The sequence below is a fragment of the Uranotaenia lowii genome, chromosome 3, assembly GCF_029784155.1.
Source record: "Uranotaenia lowii strain MFRU-FL chromosome 3, ASM2978415v1, whole genome shotgun sequence".
NCBI classification, from domain to species: Eukaryota; Metazoa; Arthropoda; class Insecta; order Diptera; family Culicidae; genus Uranotaenia; species Uranotaenia lowii.
This window is the reverse complement of record NC_073693.1, coordinates 95,959,071-95,979,238: the sequence shown is the minus strand read 5'-3', so window position 1 is coordinate 95,979,238 and position 20,168 is coordinate 95,959,071. Positions and strand designations below refer to the sequence as shown.

The following is a 20,168-nucleotide window of genomic DNA, read 5'->3' as shown; positions in this document are numbered from 1 at the left end:
ATCTGAAATCGGAATCTGAAATCTGAATCTGAAATCTGAATCTGAAATCTGAATCTGAAATCTGAATCTGAAATCTGAATCTGAAATCTGAATCTGAAATCTGAATCTGAAATCTGAAATCTGAATCTGAAATCTGAATCTGAAATCTGAATCTGAAATCTGAATCTGAAATCTGAATCTGAAATCTGAAATCTGAATCTGAAATCTGAATCTGAAATCTGAATCTGAAATCTGAATCTGAAATCTGAATCTGAAATCTGAATCTGAAATCTGAATCTGAAATCTGAATCTGAAATCTGAATCTGAAATCTGAATCTGAAATCTGAATCTGAAATCTGAATCTGAAATCTGAATCTGAAATCTGAATCTGAAATCTGAAATCTGAATCTGAAATCTGAATCTGAAATCTGAATCTGAAATCTGAATCTGAAATCTGAATCTGAAATCTGAATCTGAAATCTGAATCTGAAATCTGAATCTGAAATCTGAATCTGAAATCTGAATCTGAAATCTGAATCTGAAATCTGAATCTGAAATCTGAATCTGAAATCTGAATCTGAAATCTGAATCTGAAATCTGAATCTGAAATCTGAATCTGAAATCTGAATCTGAAATCTGAATCTGAAATCTGAATCTGATACTGAATCTGAAATCTGAATCTGAAATCTGAATCTGAAATCTGAATCTGAAATCTGAATCTGAAATCTGAATCTGAAATCTGAATCTGAAATCTGAATCTGAAATCTGAATCTGAAATCTGAATCTGAAATCTGAATCTGAAATCTGAATCTGAAATCTGAATCTGAAATCTGAATCTGAAATCTGAATCTGAAATCTGAATCTGAAATCTGAATCTGAAATCTGAATCTGAAATCTGAATCTGAAATCTGAATCTGAAATCTGAATCTGAAATCTGAATCTGAAATCTGAATCTGAAATCTGAATCTGAAATCTGAATCTGAAATCTGAATCTGAAATCTGAATCTGAAATCTGAATCTGAAATCTGAATCTGAAATCTGAATCTGAAATCTGAATCTGAAATCTGAATCTGAAATCTGAATCTGAAATCTGAATCTGAAATCTGAATCTGAAATCTGAATCTGAAATCTGAATCTGAAATCTGAATCTGAAATCTGAATCTGAAATCTGAATCTGAAATCTGAATCTGAAATCTGAATCTGAAATCTGAATCGGAAATCTGAATCTGAAATCTGAATCTGAAATCTGAATCTGAAATCTGAATCTGAAATCTGAATCTGAAATCTGAATCTGAAATCTGAATCTGAAATCTGAATCTGAAATCTGAATCTGAAATCTGAATCTGAAATCTGAATCTGAAATCTGAATTTGAAATCTGAATCTGAAATCTGAATCTGAAATCTGAATCTGAAATCTGAAATCTGAATCTGAAATCTGAAATCTGAATCTGAAATCTGAATCTGAATCTGAATCTGAATCTGAAATCTGAATCTGAAATCTGAATCTGAAATCTGAATCTGAAATCTGAATCTGAAATCTGAATCTGAAATCTGAATCTGAAATCTGAATCTGAAATCTGAATCTGAAATCTGAATCTGAAATCTGAATCTGAAATCTGAATCTGAAATCTGAGTCTGAAATCTGAATCTGAATCTGAAATCTGAATCTGAATTCTGAATCTGAAATCTGAATCTGAAATCTGAATCTGAAATCTGAATCTGAAATCTGAATCTGAAATCTGAATCTGAAATCTGAATCTGAAATCTGAATCTGAAATCTGAATCTGAAATCTGAATCTGAAATCTGAATCTGAAATCTGAATCTGAAATCTGAATCTGAAATCTGAATCTGAAATCTGAATCTGAAATCTGAATCTGAAATCTGAATCTGAAATCTGAATCTGAAATCTGAATCTGAAATCTGAATCTGAAATCTGAATCTGAAATCTGAATCTGAAATCTGAGTCTGAAATCTGAATCTGAATCTGAAATCTGAATCTGAATTCTGAATCTGAAATCTGAATCTGAAATCTGAATCTGAAATCTGAATCTGAAATCTGAATCTGAAATCTGAATCTGAAATCTGAATCTGAAATCTGAATCTGAAATCTGAATCTGAAATCTGAATCTGAAATCTGAATCTGAAATCTGAATCTGAAATCTGAATCTGAAATCTGAATCTGAAATCTGAATCTGAAATCTGAATCTGAAATCTGAATCTGAAATCTGAAATCTGAATCTGAAATCTGAATCTGAAATCTGAATCTGAAATCTGAATCTGAAATCTGAATCTGAAATCTGAATCTGAAATCTGAATCTGAAATCTGAATCTGAAATCTGAATCTGAAATCTGAATCTGAAATCTGAATCTGAAATCTGAATCTGAAATCTGAATCTGAAATCTGAATCTGAAATCTGAATCTGAAATCTGAATCTGAAATCTGAATCTGAAATCTGAATCTGAAATCTGAATCTGAAATCTGAATCTGAAATCTGAATCTGAAATCTGAATCTGAAATCTGAATCTGAAATCTGAATCTGAAATCTGAATCTGAAATCTGAATCTGAAATCTGAATCTGAAATCTGAATCTGAAATCTGAATCTGAAATCTGAATCTGAAATCTGAAATCTAAATCTGAAATCTGAAATCTGAAATCTGAAATCTGAAATCTGAATCTGAAATCTAAATCTGAAATCTGAATCTGAAATCTGAATCTGAAATCTGAATCTGAAATCTGAATCTGAAATCTGAATCTGAAATCTGAATCTGAAATCTGAATCTGAAATCTGAATCTGAAATCTGAATCTGAAATCTGAATCTGAAATCTGAATCTGAAATCTGAAATCTGAAATCTTAATCTGAAATCTGAATCTGAAATCTTATCTGAATCTGAAATCTGAATCTGAAATCTGAATCTGAAATCTGAATCTGAAATCTGAATCTGAAATCTGAATCTGAAATCTGAATCTGAAATCTGAATCTGAAATCTGAATCTGAAATCTGAATCTGAAATCTGAATCTGAAATCTTAATCTGAATCTGAAATCTGAATCTGAAATCTGAATCTGAAATCTGAATCTGAAATCTGAATCTGAAATCTGAATCTGAAATCTGAATCTGAAATCTGAATCTGAAATCTGAATCTGAAATCTGAATCTGAAATCTGAATCTGAAATCTGAATCTGAAATCTGAATCTGAAATCTGAATCTGAAATCTGAATCTGAAATCTGAATCTGAAATCTGAATCTGAAATCTGAATCTGAAATCTGAATCTGAAATCTGAATCTGAAATCTGAATCTGAAATCTGAATCTGAAATCTGAATCTGAAATCTGAATCTGAAATCTGAATCTGAAATCTGAATCTGAAATCTGAATCTGAAATCTGAATCTGAAATCTGCATCTGAAATCTGAATCTGAAATCTGAATCTGAAATCTGAATCTGAAATCTGAAATCTGAATCTGAAATCTGAATCTGAAATCTGAATCTGAAATCTGAATCTGAAATCTGAATCTGAAATCTGAATCTGAAATCTGAATCTGAAATCTGAATCTGAAATCTGAATCTGAAATCTGAATCTGAAATCTGAATCTGAAATCTGAATCTGAAATCTGAATCTGAAATCTGAATCTGAAATCTGAATCTGAAATCTGAATCTGAAATCTGAATCTGAAATCTGAATCTGAAATCTGAATCTGAAATCTGAATCTGAAATCTGAATCTGAAATCTGAATCTGAAATCTGAATCTGAAATCTGAATCTGAAATCTGAATCTGAAATCTGAATCTGAAATCTGAATCTGAAATCTAAATCTGAAATCTGAATCTGAAATCTGAATCTGAAATCTGAATCTGAAATCTGAATCTGAAATCTTTTTAGATAAGTTAACCACCGTTAATTAAGTTTTGTAAATTATTTTTCGGCATATCGGTGAAATGTATATTCTTGGAGAAAGAATATTAAAATTTCATTTCTGATATTCTTTCTCCAAGAATATACATTTCACCGATATGCCGAAAGATAACTTACGAATCTGAAATCTGAATCTGAAATCTGAATCTGAAATCTGAATCTGATATCTGAATCTGAAATCTGAATCTGAAATCTGAATCTGAAATCTGAATCTGAAATCTGAATCTGAAATCTGAATCTGAAATCTGAATCTGAAATCTGAATCTGAAATCTGAATCTGAAATCTGAATCTGAAATCTGAATCTGAAATCTGAATCTGAAATCTGAATCTGAAATCTGAATCTGAAATCTGAATCTGAAATCTGAATCTGAAATCTGAATCTGAAATCTGAATCTGAAATCTGAATCTGAAATCTGAATCTGAAATCTGAATCTGAAATCTGAATCTGAAATCTGAATCTGAAATCTGAATCTGAAATCTGAATCTGAAATCTGAAATCTAAATCTGAAATCTGAAATCTGAAATCTGAAATCTGAAATCTGAATCTGAAATCTAAATCTGAAATCTGAATCTGAAATCTGAATCTGAAATCTGAATCTGAAATCTGAATCTGAAATCTGAATCTGAAATCTGAATCTGAAATCTGAATCTGAAATCTGAATCTGAAATCTGAATCTGAAATCTGAATCTGAAATCTGAATCTGAAATCTGAATCTGAAATCTGAATCTGAAATCTGAATCTGAAATCTGAAATCTGAAATCTTAATCTGAAATCTGAATCTGAAATCTTATCTGAATCTGAAATCTGAATCTGAAATCTGAATCTGAAATCTGAATCTGAAATCTGAATCTGAATTCTGAATCTGAATTCTGAATCTGAAATCTGAATCTGAAATCTGAATCTGAAATCTGAATCTGAAATCTGAATCTGAAATCTTAATCTGAATCTGAAATCTGAATCTGAAATCTGAATCTGAAATCTGAATCTGAAATCTGAATCTGAAATCTGAATCTGAAATCTGAATCTGAAATCTGAATCTGAAATCTGAATCTGAAATCTGAATCTGAAATCTGAATCTGAAATCTGAATCTGAAATCTGAATCTGAAATCTGAATCTGAAATCTGAATCTGAAATCTGAAATCTGAATCTGAAATCTGAATCTGAAATCTGAATCTGAAATCTGAATCTGAAATCTGAATCTGAAATCTGAATCTGAAATCTGAATCTGAAATCTGAATCTGAAATCTGAATCTGAAATCTGAATCTGAAATCTGAATCTGAAATCTGAATCTGAAATCTGAATCTGAAATCTGAATCTGAAATCTGAATCTGAAATCTGAATCTGAAATCTGAATCTGAAATCTGAATCTGAAATCTGAATCTGAAATCTGAATCTGAAATCTGAATCTGAAATCTGAATCTGAAATCTGAATCTGAAATCTGAATCTGAAATCTGAATCTGAAATCTGAATCTGAAATCTGAATCTGAAATCTAAATCTGAAATCTGAATCTGAAATCTGAATCTGAAATCTGAATCTGAAATCTTTTAAGATAAGTTAACCACCGTTAATTAAGTTTTGTAAATTATTTTTCGGCATATCGGTGAAATGTATATTCTTGGAGAAAGAATATTAAAATTTCATTTCTGATATTCTTTCTCCAAGAATATACATTTCACCGATATGCCGAAAGATAACTTACGAATCTGAAATCTGAATCTGAAATCTGAATCTGAAATCTGAATCTGAAATCTGAATCTGATATCTGAATCTGAAATCTGAATCTGAAATCTGAATCTGAAATCTGAATCTGAAATCTGAATCTGAAATCTGAATCTGAAATCTGAATCTGAAATCTGAATCTGAAATCTGAATCTGAAATCTGAATCTGAAATCTGAATCTGAAATCTGAATCTGAAATCTGAATCTGAAATCTGAATCTGAAATCTGAATCTGAAATCTGAATCTGAAATCTGAATCTGAAATCTGAATCTGAAATCTGAATCTGAAATCTGAATCTGAAATCTGAAATCTAAATCTGAAATCTGAAATCTGAAATCTGAAATCTGAAATCTGAAATCTGAATCTGAAATCTAAATCTGAAATCTGAATCTGAAATCTGAATCTGAAATCTGAATCTGAAATCTGAATCTGAAATCTGAATCTGAAATCTGAATCTGAAATCTGAATCTGAAATCTGAATCTGAAATCTGAATCTGAAATCTGAATCTGAAATCTGAATCTGAAATCTGAATCTGAAATCTGAATCTGAAATCTGAATCTGAAATCTGAATCTGAAATCTGAATCTGAAATCTGAATCTGAAATCTGAATCTGAAATCTGAAATCTGAAATCTTAATCTGAAATCTGAATCTGAAATCTTATCTGAATCTGAAATCTGAATCTGAAATCTGAATCTGAAATCTGAATCTGAAATCTGAATCTGAAATCTGAATCTGAAATCTGAATCTGAAATCTGAATCTGAATTCTGAATCTGAATTCTGAATCTGAAATCTGAATCTGAAATCTGAATCTGAAATCTGAATCTGAAATCTTAATCTGAATCTGAAATCTGAATCTGAAATCTGAATCTGAAATCTGAATCTGAAATCTGAATCTGAAATCTGAATCTGAAATCTGAATCTGAAATCTGAATCTGAAATCTGAATCTGAAATCTGAATCTGAAATCTGAATCTGAAATCTGAATCTGAAATCTGAATCTGAAATCTGAATCTGAAATCTGAATCTGAAATCTGAATCTGAAATCTGAATCTGAAATCTGAATCTGAAATCTGAATCTGAAATCTGAATCTGAAATCTGAATCTGAAATCTGAATCTGAAATCTGAATCTGAAATCTGAATCTGAAATCTGAATCTGAAATCTGAATCTGAAATCTGAATCTGAAATCTGAATCTGAAATCTGAATCTGAAATCTGAATCTGAAATCTGAATCTGAAATCTGAATCTGAAATCTGAATCTGAAATCTGAAATCTGAATCTGAAATCTGAATCTGAAATCTGAATCTGAAATCTGAATCTGAAATCTGAATCTGAAATCTGAATCTGAAATCTGAATCTGAAATCTGAATCTGAAATCTGAATCTGAAATCTGAATCTGAAATCTGAATCTGAAATCTGAATCTGAAATCTGAATCTGAAATCTGAATCTGAAATCTGAATCTGAAATCTGAATCTGAAATCTGAATCTGAAATCTGAATCTGAAATCTGAATCTGAAATCTGAATCTGAAATCTGAATCTGAAATCTGAATCTGAAATCTGAATCTGAAATCTGAATCTGAAATCTGAATCTGAAATCTGAATCTGAAATCTGAATCTGAAATCTGAATCTGAAATCTGAATCTGAAATCTAAATCTGAAATCTGAATCTGAAATCTGAATCTGAAATCTGAATCTGAAATCTGAATCTGAAATCTTTTTAGATAAGTTAACCACCGTTAATTAAGTTTTGTAAATTATTTTTCGGCATATCGGTGAAATGTATATTCTTGGAGAAAGAATATCAAAATTTCATTTCTGATATTCTTTCTCCAAGAATATACATTTCACCGATATGCCGAAAGATAACTTACGAATCTGAAATCTGAATCTGAAATCTGAATCTGAAATCTGAATCTGATATCTGAATCTGAAATCTGAATCTGAAATCTGAATCTGAAATCTGAATCTGAAATCTGAATCTGAAATCTGAATCTGAAATCTGAATCTGAAATCTGAATCTGAAATCTGAATCTGAAATCTGAATCTGAAATCTGAATCTGAAATCTGAATCTGAAATCTGAATCTGAAATCTGAATCTGAAATCTGAATCTGAAATCTGAATCTGAAATCTGAATCTGAAATCTGAATCTGAAATCTGAATCTGAAATCTGAATCTGAAATCTGAATCTGAAATCTGAATCTGAAATCTGAATCTGAAATCTGAATCTGAAATCTGAATCTGAAATCTGAATCTGAAATCTGAATCTGAAATCTGAATCTGAAATCTGAATCTGAAATCTGAATCTGAAATCTGAATCTGAAATCTGAATCTGAAATCTGAATCTGAAATCTGAATCTGAAATCTGAATCTGAAATCTGAATCTGAAATCTGAATCTGAAATCTGAATCTGAAATCTGAATCTGAAATCTGAATCTGAAATCTGAATCTGAAATCTGAATCTGAAATCTGAATCTGAAATCTGAATCTGAAATCTGAATCTGAAATCTGAATCTGAAATCTGAATCTGAAATCTGAATCTGAAATCTGAATCTGAAATCTGAATCTGAAATCTGAATCTGAAATCTGAATCTGAAATCTGAATCTGAAATCTGAATCTGAAATCTGAATCTGAAATCTGAATCTGAAATCTGAATCTGAAATCTGAAATCTGAATCTGAAATCTGAATCTGAAATCTGAATCTGAAATCTGAATCTGAAATCTGAATCTGAAATCTGAATCTGAAATCTGAATCTGAAATCTGAATCTGAAATCTGAATCTGAAATCTGAATCTGAAATCTGAATCTGAAATCTGAAGCTGAAATCTGAATCTGAAATCTGAATCTGAAATCTGAATCTGAAATCTGAATCTGAAATCTGAATCTGAAATCTGAATCTGAAATCTGAATCTGAAATCTGAATCTGAAATCTGAATCTGAAATCTGAATCTGAAATCTGAATCTGAAATCTGAATCTGAAATCTGAATCTGAAATCTGAATCTGAATCTGAAATCTGAATCTGAAATCTGAAATCTGAATCTGAAATCTGAATCTGAAATCTGAATCTGAAATCTGAATCAGAAATCTGAATCTGAAATCTGAATCTGAAATCTGAATCTGAAATCTGAATCTGAAATCTGAATCTGAAATCTGAATCTGAATCTGAAATCTGAATCTGAAATCTGAATCTGAAATCTGAATCTGAAATCTGAATCTGAAATCTGAATCTGAAATCTGAATCTGAAATCTGAATCTGAAATCTGAATCTGAAATCTGAATCTGAAATCTGAATCTGAAATCTGAATCTGAAATCTGAATCTGAAATCTGAATCTGAAATCTGAATCTGAAATCTGAATCTGAAATCTGAATCTGAAATCTGAATCTTAAATCTATATCTGAAATCTGAATCTGAAATCTGAATCTGAAATCTGAATCTGAAATCTGAATCTGAAATCTGAATCTGAAATCTGAATCTGAATCTGAAATCTGAATCTGAAATCTGAATCTGAAATCTGAATCTGAAATCTGAATCTGAAATCTGAATCTGAAATCTGAATCTGAAATCTGAATCTGAAATCTGAATCTGAAATCTGAATCTGAAATCTGAATCTGAAATCTGAATCTGAAATCTGAATCTGAAATCTGAATCTGAAATCTGAATCTGAAATCTGAATCTGAAATCTGAATCTGAAATTTGAATCTGAAATCTGAATCTGAAATCTGAATCTGAAATCTGAATCTGAAATCTGAATCTGAAATCTGAATCTGAAATCTGAATCTGAAATCTGAATCTGAAATCTGAATCTGAAATCTGAATCTGAAATCTGAATCTGAAATCTGAATCTGAAATCTGAATCTGAAATCTGAATCTGAAATCTGAATCTGAAATCTGAATCTGAAATCTGAATCTGAAATCTGAATCTGAAATCTGAATCTGAAATCTGAATCTGAAATCTGAATCTGAAATCTGAATCTGAAATCTGAATCTGAAATCTGAATCTGAAATCTGAATCTGAAATCTGAATCTGAAATCTGAATCTGAAATCTGAATCTGAAATCTGAATCTGAAATCTGAATCTGAAATCTGAATCTGAAATCTGAATCTGAAATCTGAATCTGAAATCTGAATCTGAAATCTGAATCTGAAATCTGAATCTGAAATCTGAATCTGAAATCTGAATCTGAAATCTGAATCTGAAATCTGAATCTGAAATCTGAATCTGAAATCTGAATCTGAAATCTGAATCTTAAATCTAAAATCTGAATCTTAAATCTATATCTGAAATCTGAATCTGAAATCTGAATCTGAAATCTGAATCTGAAATCTGAATCTGAATCTGAAATCTGAATCTGAAATCTGAATCTGAAATCTGAATCTGAAATCTGAATCTGAAATCTGAATCTGAAATCTGAATCTGAAATCTGAATCTGAAATCTGAATCTGAAATCTGAATCTGAAATCTGAATCTGAAATCTGAATCTGAAATCTGAATCTGAAATCTGAATCTGAAATCTGAATCTGAAATCTGAATCTGAAATCTGAATCTGAAATCTGAATCTGAAATCTGAATCTGAAATCTGAATCTGAAATCTGAATCTGAAATCTGAATCTGAAATCTGAATCTGAAATCTGAATCTGAAATCTGAATCTGAAATCTGAATCTGAAATCTGAATCTGAAATCTGAATCTGAAATCTGAATCTGAAATCTGAATCTGAAATCTGAATCTGAAATCTGAATCTGAAATCTGAATCTGAAATCTGAATCTGAAATCTGAATCTGAAATCTGAATCTGAAATCTGAATCTGAAATCTGAATCTGAAATCTGAATCCGAAATCTGAATCTGAAATCTGAATCTGAAATCTGAATCTGAAATCTGAATCTTAAATCTAAAATCTGAATCTTAAATCTATATCTGAAATCTGAATCTGAAATCTGAATCTGAAACCTGAATCTGAAATCTGAATCTGAATCTGAAATCTGAATCTGAAATCTGAATCTGAAATCTGAATCTGAAATCTGAATCTGAAATCTGAATCTGAAATCTGAATCTGAAATCTGAATCTGAAATCTGAATCTGAAATCTGAATCTGAAATCTGAATCTGAAATCTGAATCTGAAATCTGAATCTGAAATCTGAATCTGAAATCTGAATCTGAAATCTGAATCTGAAATCTGAATCTGAAATCTGAATCTGAAATCTGAATCTGAAATCTGAATCTGAAATCTGAATCTGAAATCTGAATCTGAAATCTGAATCTGAAATCTGAATCTGAAATCTGAATCTGAAATCTGAATCTGAAATCTGAATCTGAAATCTGAATCTGAAATCTGAATCTGAAATCTGAATCTGAATCTGAAATCTGAATCTGAAATCTGAATCTGAAATCTGAATCTGAAATCTGAATCTGAAATCTGAATCTGAAATCTGAATCTGAAATCTGAATCAGAAATCTGAATCTGAAATCTGAATCTGAAATCTGAATCTGAAATCTGAATCTGAAATCTGAATCTGAAATCTGAATCAGAAATCTGAATCTGAAATCTGAATCTGAAATCTGAATCTGAAATCTGAATCTGAAATCTGAATCTGAAATCTGAATCTGAAATCAGAATCTGAAATCTGAATCTGAAATCTGAATCTGAAATCTGAATCTGAAATCTGAATCTGAAATCTGAATCTGAAATCTGAATCTGAAATCTGAATCTGAAATCTGAATCTGAAATCTGAATCTGAAATCTGAATCTGAAATCTGAATCTGAAATCTGAATCTGAAATCTGAATCTTAAATCTATATCTGAAATCTGAATCTGAAATCTGAATCTGAAATCTGAATCTGAATCTGAAATCTGAATCTGAAATCTGAATCTGAAATCTGAATCTGAAATCTGAATCTGAAATCTGAATCTGAAATCTGAATCTGAAATCTGAATCTGAAATCTGAATCTGAATCTGAAATCTGAATCTGAAATCTGAATCTGAAATCTGAATCTGAAATCTGAATCTGAAATCTGAATCTGAATCTGAAATCTGAATCTGAAATCTGAATCTGAAATCTGAATCTGAAATCTGAATCTGAAATCTGAATCTGAAATCTGAATCTGAATCTGAAATCTGAATCTGAAATCTGAATCTGAAATCTGAATCTGAAATCTGAATCTGAAATCTGAATCTGAAATCTGAATCTGAAATCTGAATCTGAAATCTGAATCTGAAATCTGAATCTGAAATCTGAATCTGAAATCTGAATCTGAAATCTGAATCTGAAATCTGAATCTGAAATCTGAATCTGAAATCTGAATCTGAAATCTGAATCTGAAATCTGAATCTGAAATCTGAATCTGAAATCTGAATCTGAAATCTGAATCTGAAATCTGAATCTGAAATCTGAATCTGAAATCTGAATCTTAAATCTGAATCTGAAATCTGAATATGAAATCTGAATATGAAATCTGAATCTGAATCTGAAATCTGAATCTGAAATCTGAATCTGAAATCTGAATCTGAATCTGAAATCTGAATCTGAAATCTGAATCTGAAATCTGAATCTGAAATCTGAATCTGAAATCTGAATCTGAAATCTGAATCTGAAATCTGAATCTGAAATCTGAATCTGAAATCTGAATCTGAAATCTGAATCTGAAATCTGAATCTGAAATCTGAATCTGAAATCTGAATCTGAAATCTGAATCTGAAATCTGAATCTGAATCTGAAATCTGAATCTGAAATCCGAAATCTTAAATCTTTTTTTTTTTTTTTTTTTTGTACGCTTTATTTAACGAGGGATTAACCTGTCGTTTTCACCCTCAAGAAAAGTGGTAGTTTAAATTACATTAAATAGATCACACTGTTTTAAAAAACGAATCACTTGTTTTTCCTTTTCTCGGTTGTTCTCCAGTTTATCTGCAAGGCTGCCTTCTGGTAGTAGATCTCGTCTCTGTTTATCGAATTTTCGGCATTCTAATATAATATGTTTCACTGTCAGCTCGGTACCACAGGTTTCACATATTGGTGTTTCAGTTCCCTCTATCAGATGTTTATGCGTTATCCATGTGTGGCCGTTCCTTAAGCGGGTAAGGACCTTCTGCTCTCTCTTGTTTTTCACATCATTCCATTTCTCCGTTGTTAGTTTTACCTCTTTAAGTTTAATATTCTGCTGGTTACGCCAGTTCTGTTGGTGTTGCATTTTCAGTTCCATCTTCATCCATTTCAGCGCGTCCGCTTTTGGAATTTTTGTTGTGTGCCTTTCTCCATTTCTACCTAGATTTGCAAGTCGATCAGCTTCTTCATTACCAGAAATACCCACGTGACTTGGAATCCAGACCAATGTGATGTTCTGAAGATTTTTGCTGTGCAGTATGTTTTGGATGATCGGATGTTTTGTTCCAGATTCCAAGGCAGATAACACACTGGCGGAATCCGTATATATAACCGTGGGTGAATTAGCTCGTTCGATTGCTATATTGATAGCTACAGCTTCCGCCGAAAAGATTGATAATTTTTCCGGTAGGTTTTTGAACATGCTTTCTTCCGTTGGGTTGTAAATGCCAAAACCTACTTTTCTTCTTGCTAGTGAACCGTCGGTGTAAACTTCTCTTCTGAATTGGTATTTTGTGGCTTTTAGATTGGCAAACATAGCAACTGCAGATCTTTTATTGCCACCTGTTTTAAAATGTTGTTTGATTGTCCAATCGATCTTTGGCGGATTTTCGTTCCAATATTTTTTTTTTATTTTTTTTTATTTTTTTTTTTTAATACATATGTCTTTATTAGTCTTTTAATCATTACATTTAAGTTACATTATTAAAGTTAAATTAAAGTGTTCAGATCAATTATGATCAGTTCAACTCTTTGATACAGTTAATTTTAAACATTGTTTATTTGATTTAAATTTGCTTTAGCAATAAATAATTTGATTTACAGGAGAATATCCTGTTGAGTTAAAAAAAAAAATGTATAAACTTAATCCTAAATCCTAAAAACTAACTTAATTGTAAAGAGAACGAATCTCTGCGATGGAAGACTGCATCGATTTGCCTCTGAAGTTGGAGATAATTTTGTTGGCCATCTCTCCGATCGATTCAATGCCCGCAATCCGATGAAGATCTTCGGTGCTGTGCCAAGGTGGAAGCCGCAAAATCATTTTCAGAACCTTGTTCTGAATCCTCTGGATGGCTTTTTTCCTCGTCGCGCAGCAGCTAGACCAAATCGGAACTGCATACATTATCGCTGGTCGAAAGACCTGTTTGTAGATTAACATCTTATTTCGCAGACACAACCTGGATTTCCTGTTGATGAGAGAATAAAGAGATTTAGTGTATTTATTACATTTAGATTGAATATCTTCAATGTGATTTTTAAAAGTAAGATTCCGATCAAGTGTAAGTCCCAAGTACTTCACGTGATCAGACCATTCTAATGAAACCCCATTAAAAGTTATGGAATGATTTTCATTAGGTTTTAAAAAATTTGCTCTTGGCTTATGGGGAAATAAAATAAGTTGAGTTTTGGAAGCGTTAGGAGAAATTTTCCACATTTTCAAGTAATTCAAAAAGGAATTTAAATTTTGTTGCAATCTACTGCGTACCACCCGTAAATTTCGACCTTTGGCTGAAAGCAAAGTATCATCAGCAAATAATCTTCTACCTTTTCCTTCTGGTACATCAGGAAGATCAGAAGTAAAAATATTATATAAAATAGGCCCAAGTATACTACCCTGAGGGACACCAGCTCTAATGGGTGTCCTTTCAGAGCATGAATTTTGATAGCTTACTTGTAAGGTTCGGCTAGTCAAATAATTTTGAATAATTTTGGTGAGATATACAGGAAAATCAAATCGAGCTAATTTAGCTACTAAACCTTTGTGCCAAACACTGTCAAAAGCTTTTTCAATATCAAGAAGAGCAACACCAGTTGAATAACCTTCAGATTTGCTAGCGTTAATCATATTAGTTACACTCAAAAGTTGATGTGTAGTAGAATGTCCATGACGAAAACCAAATTGTTCATCAGGGAAAATAGAATTCTGATTAATGTGAATCATCATTCTATTCAAAATAACTCTCTCAAATAGTTTACTTAAAGAAGGAAGCAAACTAATTGGTCGATAACTTGAAGGCTCTGAAGCACTTTTTCCAGGTTTTAAAATTGGAGTTACTTTGGCATTTTTCCATTTATTGGGAAAATAAGCCAAGTGAAAACATTTGTTGAAGATTTTAACTAAAAAATTTAAAGTGCTTTCAGGCAACTTTTTAATAAGAATATAGAAAATCCCATCTTCCCCTGGAGCTTTCATATTTTTAAATTTTTTGAAAATCAATTTAAGTTCATCAATACTTGTCTCAGAAGAACTTTCAAACACATTTTGCTTAGAAAGAATATCATCAAATTCTAGGGAAATTTGAGCATCAATTGGACTTACAACGTTTAAATTAAAATCATGAGCAGACTCAAATTGTTGGGCTAATTTTTGAGCTTTTTCTGAATTAGTTAAAAGAAGTTTATCCCCATCTTTCAAAGTAGGAATTGGCTTCTGGGGCTTTTTAAGAATTTTAGTTAATTTCCAAAATGGCTTTGAGTAGGGTTTTATGTCCTCTACTGCTTTAGCAAAATTTTCATTACGAATGAAATTTAAACGACGTTTGATCTCTTTTTGAAGGTCGCAATAAATAAATTTCAAATAAGGATCTCTAGTACGTTGATATTGGCGTCGACGAATGTTTTTCAGTCGTATCAAAAACTGAAGATCATCATCAATTAAAGGTTGATTAAATTTATGTTTAACTTTAGGTATTGAGGCGGCTTTAGCATTGACTATTGAAGTTGTCAAATTTTCTACAGCCAAATCAATATCTTCTATTGAATTCAGTGGAACGTTTACATCTAAATTACGTTCAATAAAATTCATATATCGCTCCCAGTTAGCCTTTTGAAAGTTAAAAGATGATTTTAAAGGGTTTTCAATGGGACTTTGGGATAAAGAGAAAGTTACTGGAAGGTGGTCTGAATCGAGGTCCGCATGAGTAACTAATTGACTACAATGCTCGCCTAAATCCGTTAGAACCAAATCAATTGTGGAAGGATTTCTAATTGAAGAAAAACAAGTATGCCCATTAGGATATTCAACAGTATAATAACCTGCAGAGCAATCATTAAACAAAATTTTCCCATTAGAATTTGATGAAATATTATTCCAAGATCGGTGTTTGGCATTAAAGTCACCAATAATAAAAAATTTAGATTTATTTCTGGTGAGTTTTTGTAAATCTCCCTTCAAAAAATTTTTCTGTTCACCGCTGCATTGGAAAGGCAAATATGCGGCAACAATTATAATTTTCCCCATAGAAGTTTCTAATTCAATTCCAATTGTTTCTAAGACTTTTGTATTGAAAGAAGGAAGAAGTCTAAATTTGAGACGACTATTGATGACAATAGCTACACCCCCACCTTGTCGATCAAGTCGATCATTTCGTAAAATTTTAAAGAAAGCATTGCTTTTCAAGTTATTGTTTGGCTTTAAAAAAGTTTCAGTGATGGCAGCAATATGTATGTTTTGAGTTTTCAAAAATAAAAAGAATTCATCTTGGTTAGCCAGCAAAGATCTAGCGTTCCAATTCATAATATTTAAACATCTATTTAGATCCATGAGGGAATCGCAAAGTCATAATAATTTTGTTAGCATAATTAAAAGTAGTTTGGAAAGCTTCAAACATTGAATTTGCTTTCAACATAAGTTGCATCATTTCCATTAAATTTTGATGCAAAAATTTTAATTTTTCCTCAGTTATCTCACCCAAATCAACAAAATTGTTAGGATCAGAAAATGAAGGAGAAGAACAAGTATTTGAATTTCTGGGATTTTCCCAAGCCTTCGCATGAACGTTGAGACTCGGTTTTTTCCCATTTTTATTAGTTAAACCTGAAGAGGGAAACCCATTTTCAACCACCTCTGAGAACGATAAACAACGAGTCTGAGGCGCAGAATCAGCCCAGGTAACATTAAAATCACTTCGGGTATTACCCAGCCGTGATTCCAATGTAGGCCGAGGCTGACCGCGAACAGGCAGGTTGTTTGCCGGTCTGACGTGTGAAGACGAAAAAGAGGAAGGAGGAGAAGAAACTTTTCTGGAAACTTTGGGATTTTTCCTAGAAGCAACAATTTTTGCCCTAACGGGACAGTCTAGAGAATTCGAGGAATGATTACCTGCGCAATTCGCACACTTAAAAAATTCTGTTTTTGGCTTATCACCACCAAAAAGGCATTTAGATTTTTCATGATCGAATGAGCCGCAAAACATGCATCTGGCATTCATTCTACAATTTTTAGTGCCATGACAAAAAGCTTGACAACGACGACATTGCGTAATATTTTGAAGAAAATTGGTAGAAGATTTACGAAAAGGTTCGAATTTGACTCGACAATGAAACATAAGACGAGCCTTTTCAAGAATTTGCAAATTATTAACCTGATCCTTTTTAAAATGGATCAAATAAAGTTCAGGAGCAAAACCAACACTACTGGTATTATTCGTGTTGGTTCTTTTCCTCATTTGAATTACTTGAATTGGAGAAAAACCTAACAAAGAATTTAATTCAGCTGTGATCTCATCCGGTGTCTGATCGCCAGTGAGACCACGAAGTACAACTTTAAAAGGACGATCACTTCTAGTGTCGTACGTAAAAAATTGGTGTTTTTTATTATTCAAATAATTTAAAACCTTTTGAAAATCATTAAAAGATTCCGCCAATATACGAGCAGTTCCCCTTCGACCGATCTGAAAAGAAATCTTCACATCCTTGACGGAAGTGACGATTTCTTTTCGAAAGGCATTGAAGTCAGGAATCGTGACCGTTATTGGTGGAATCTTTTCGTTTTTAAGAGTATAAGAAGAAGAAGGTTTCTTAGTACTCTTATCAGAATTAAATATGAATATTTCCTCATCACCGATGTTATGAAGGACATCGAATGAATTGGAAATTTCAACTTTTTTGGGCGATGGACCTGAATTAGGTTCGGCAATCCGTTTTCTCCCGGCCCTTGAGCCGGCCGAAGACTTCCCCATGCTGGAAAGAAAAGAGAAAAATATGAATAAAAGAAAATAAAAATAATTATAGCACTGAAAAGTGCTGATTGAAAAACAGGTAAGGAAAAAATAAATAATGTAAAAATGTTCCTGCAGATACACAGCAACGATACGATGCTCCGGCGTACGTGTTGACGGCTCAACGGTACAGATGGAAGTGACGTTCCAATATTTGTTTATTTCAGAAGTGAGGCGATGTATCGGTGGAATACGTTGGTTAATTATTGCTGTAAGTACTTGATTAGCTCGGTTTAGTAAGAAATTTTCACTATTGATTGGATCTTTCTGCAATCCAAATTGCCTTTCTTGCCCAGTTTTCAGCTACCAGATATTCAAAAGGAGCTACGCCATTCTCTGCATAAAGAGCTTCTACGGGTGTTGAGCAGAATGCGCCAGACACTATTCGTAGCATATTGTTATATGTTGTTTTCAAGCCCATGATATCGACAGGATCAAATATTTCCCACCCGTAGAACAGCTTTGACATAACTGTGGAAAACCCAATTTTCAACAAGGTTTCCCTGCTCCCTAGGCCAGTAATAATTTTTAAGAAACGGATTCGTGCATTGCATTCTTTTTTGAGTATTTTAACATGGTGATTAGCGTTTCCTTTTTGATTCATATGTACTCCCAAAATTTTTGCTGTCTTTGTTTGCGATATCTCCAATCCATCAGCCGACAACTTCTTCAATTTTCCAAAACGATGTCGACCTTTTGTGCCTTGGCAAGTGTGCAACAAGGTGCTCTTTTTGGCGTTAATGACAAACCCATTTTTCTCAGCCCACGATAGAATGCGGTTTATTCCTACACTGAACCAAATCGGGCTATAAAATGTATAAGATCATTTTAATAAAAATTACCAATACTATGTCTAATAGAAACTATCGGTAAATTCATTGAAAATTATATCAAAATCTAATACTTTCTACCAGTTCGTCGATATCGGGCAGTATCCGGTGAAAGATACTAGAAAATCCAATAAATCTTAAGAACTTTCAACAGTTTTTGAAATGTATTGGGAAATCCAGTAGATTTGTTCGTTGAGTTTTCGATACCTGTTCAGACTCAGAGTAAGTAAACCAGCAGCCGGCAAACGTAAAATGAATTTAAACAGGACGTCTGGTGTATTTATGACCCCAGTTTGTTCATCAGGGTGGTGCGGAATCGGAAAATCCTTATGCAGCGAATAATCAAACAGCTAGTGATAAAAAATTTCCTCAAGAATGTTAAAACTCGTCGTAAGTAAACATAGCTTCTAAATTAAATTATAATTTGTTTTTTCAATGAATTTATTTTTTCCAGCTAATGCATGATTATGATCCGGAAAAAGCTCACTGGAGGTTCATCATATTTAACACACATTAACTTGAGAATAATAATAATTATTAAGCTACAATTTGAAAAATCTGATGAATACCGCTCGCTGTTCCTTCATTCCATTTCCGGCCCGCGAGACTCTTTAGGAACCAGAAGTACTTCCGGACCTGCCACCGATTCTAGTTGAACAGATCTTCGCGATTATGAGAAGTTTTTAATCGGTAAGTTTAAATAAATTAAGGTTCCTCAACGAATAGTAATTTTCAATAAATATTGATTGCAGGTGACAACATATTAACGGAGCTTGGAATGACGTGTGGAATCCTTAAACTGGAACAGTACTGCTGAGAACAATAGAACCGAGTCCGGAATGTTCACCAAATGTACATGGCCAATTGATTGGAACGGAAAGTTTCGGAAAGTTATAACAATAAATATGTTTAATCAAGCTCCATAATGTTTCTCATTTACGCTGCAGTGAATAAAAACAAATTAATTTCAGAATAAATTGAACAACGGCATATTTTATGGAATCTATGAACTATTAATTTTACTTTTTTAAATTATAAATCAAATCATCCTGGCGCACTTTGAAATTCATTGAAAATTCCTATAAAATGAATCACCCCGATTTCGACCGTCAAATAGTAAAAAGTATTGGATTTTCCTTTAGTGCAAAAACACTAGAATTTCCAATAAAGCTTATAGCTCGATTTCGGTCAGTGTACTTGTAGTCTTTTTCGACAAATTGCCACAAATTTGCTGCCACAAACCAACAGGATGTCGTCTGCATAGATTAGAACCGATATGTTTCTTGGAATGAATTGAAACACAGCATTCATTACCAAAATAAAAAGTGTTGGAGATAGCACTGATCCCTGCGGGACTCCGGTTTCTTGGGGCCGATCTGTAGAAAAAGTACCACCAACTGATACGCAAAATGTTCTGTCTCTAAGAAAATTTGTGACTACTTGGTATATTCGGTTCCCTACTTGAACTTTTTTTAAGCGCTTTCAGGATACCGGGTCTCCATGTCCGATCAAAAGCTTTTGAAAGATCCAGCGAGACTAATTCGGAATGTAATTTAGCATGTCGATGTTCGGTAAGTACGTCTTTGAGTTGGCTAAGGTGACTGGTAGTACC

The 20,168-nt window shown here is 32.3% G+C and overlaps 1 long non-coding RNA gene across 1 annotated transcript; it reads left to right on the top strand.

Moving 5' to 3' along the window:
• Window positions 1-18,520: 18,520 nt before the first annotated feature.
• Window positions 18,521-19,744, top strand: LOC129756960 (uncharacterized). The gene is made up of 3 exons (XR_008739578.1): window positions 18,521-18,946; window positions 19,011-19,246; window positions 19,309-19,744. It is a non-coding gene; the product is annotated as an uncharacterized LOC129756960 (long non-coding RNA).
• The last annotated feature ends 424 nt before the right edge of the window (window positions 19,745-20,168 follow it).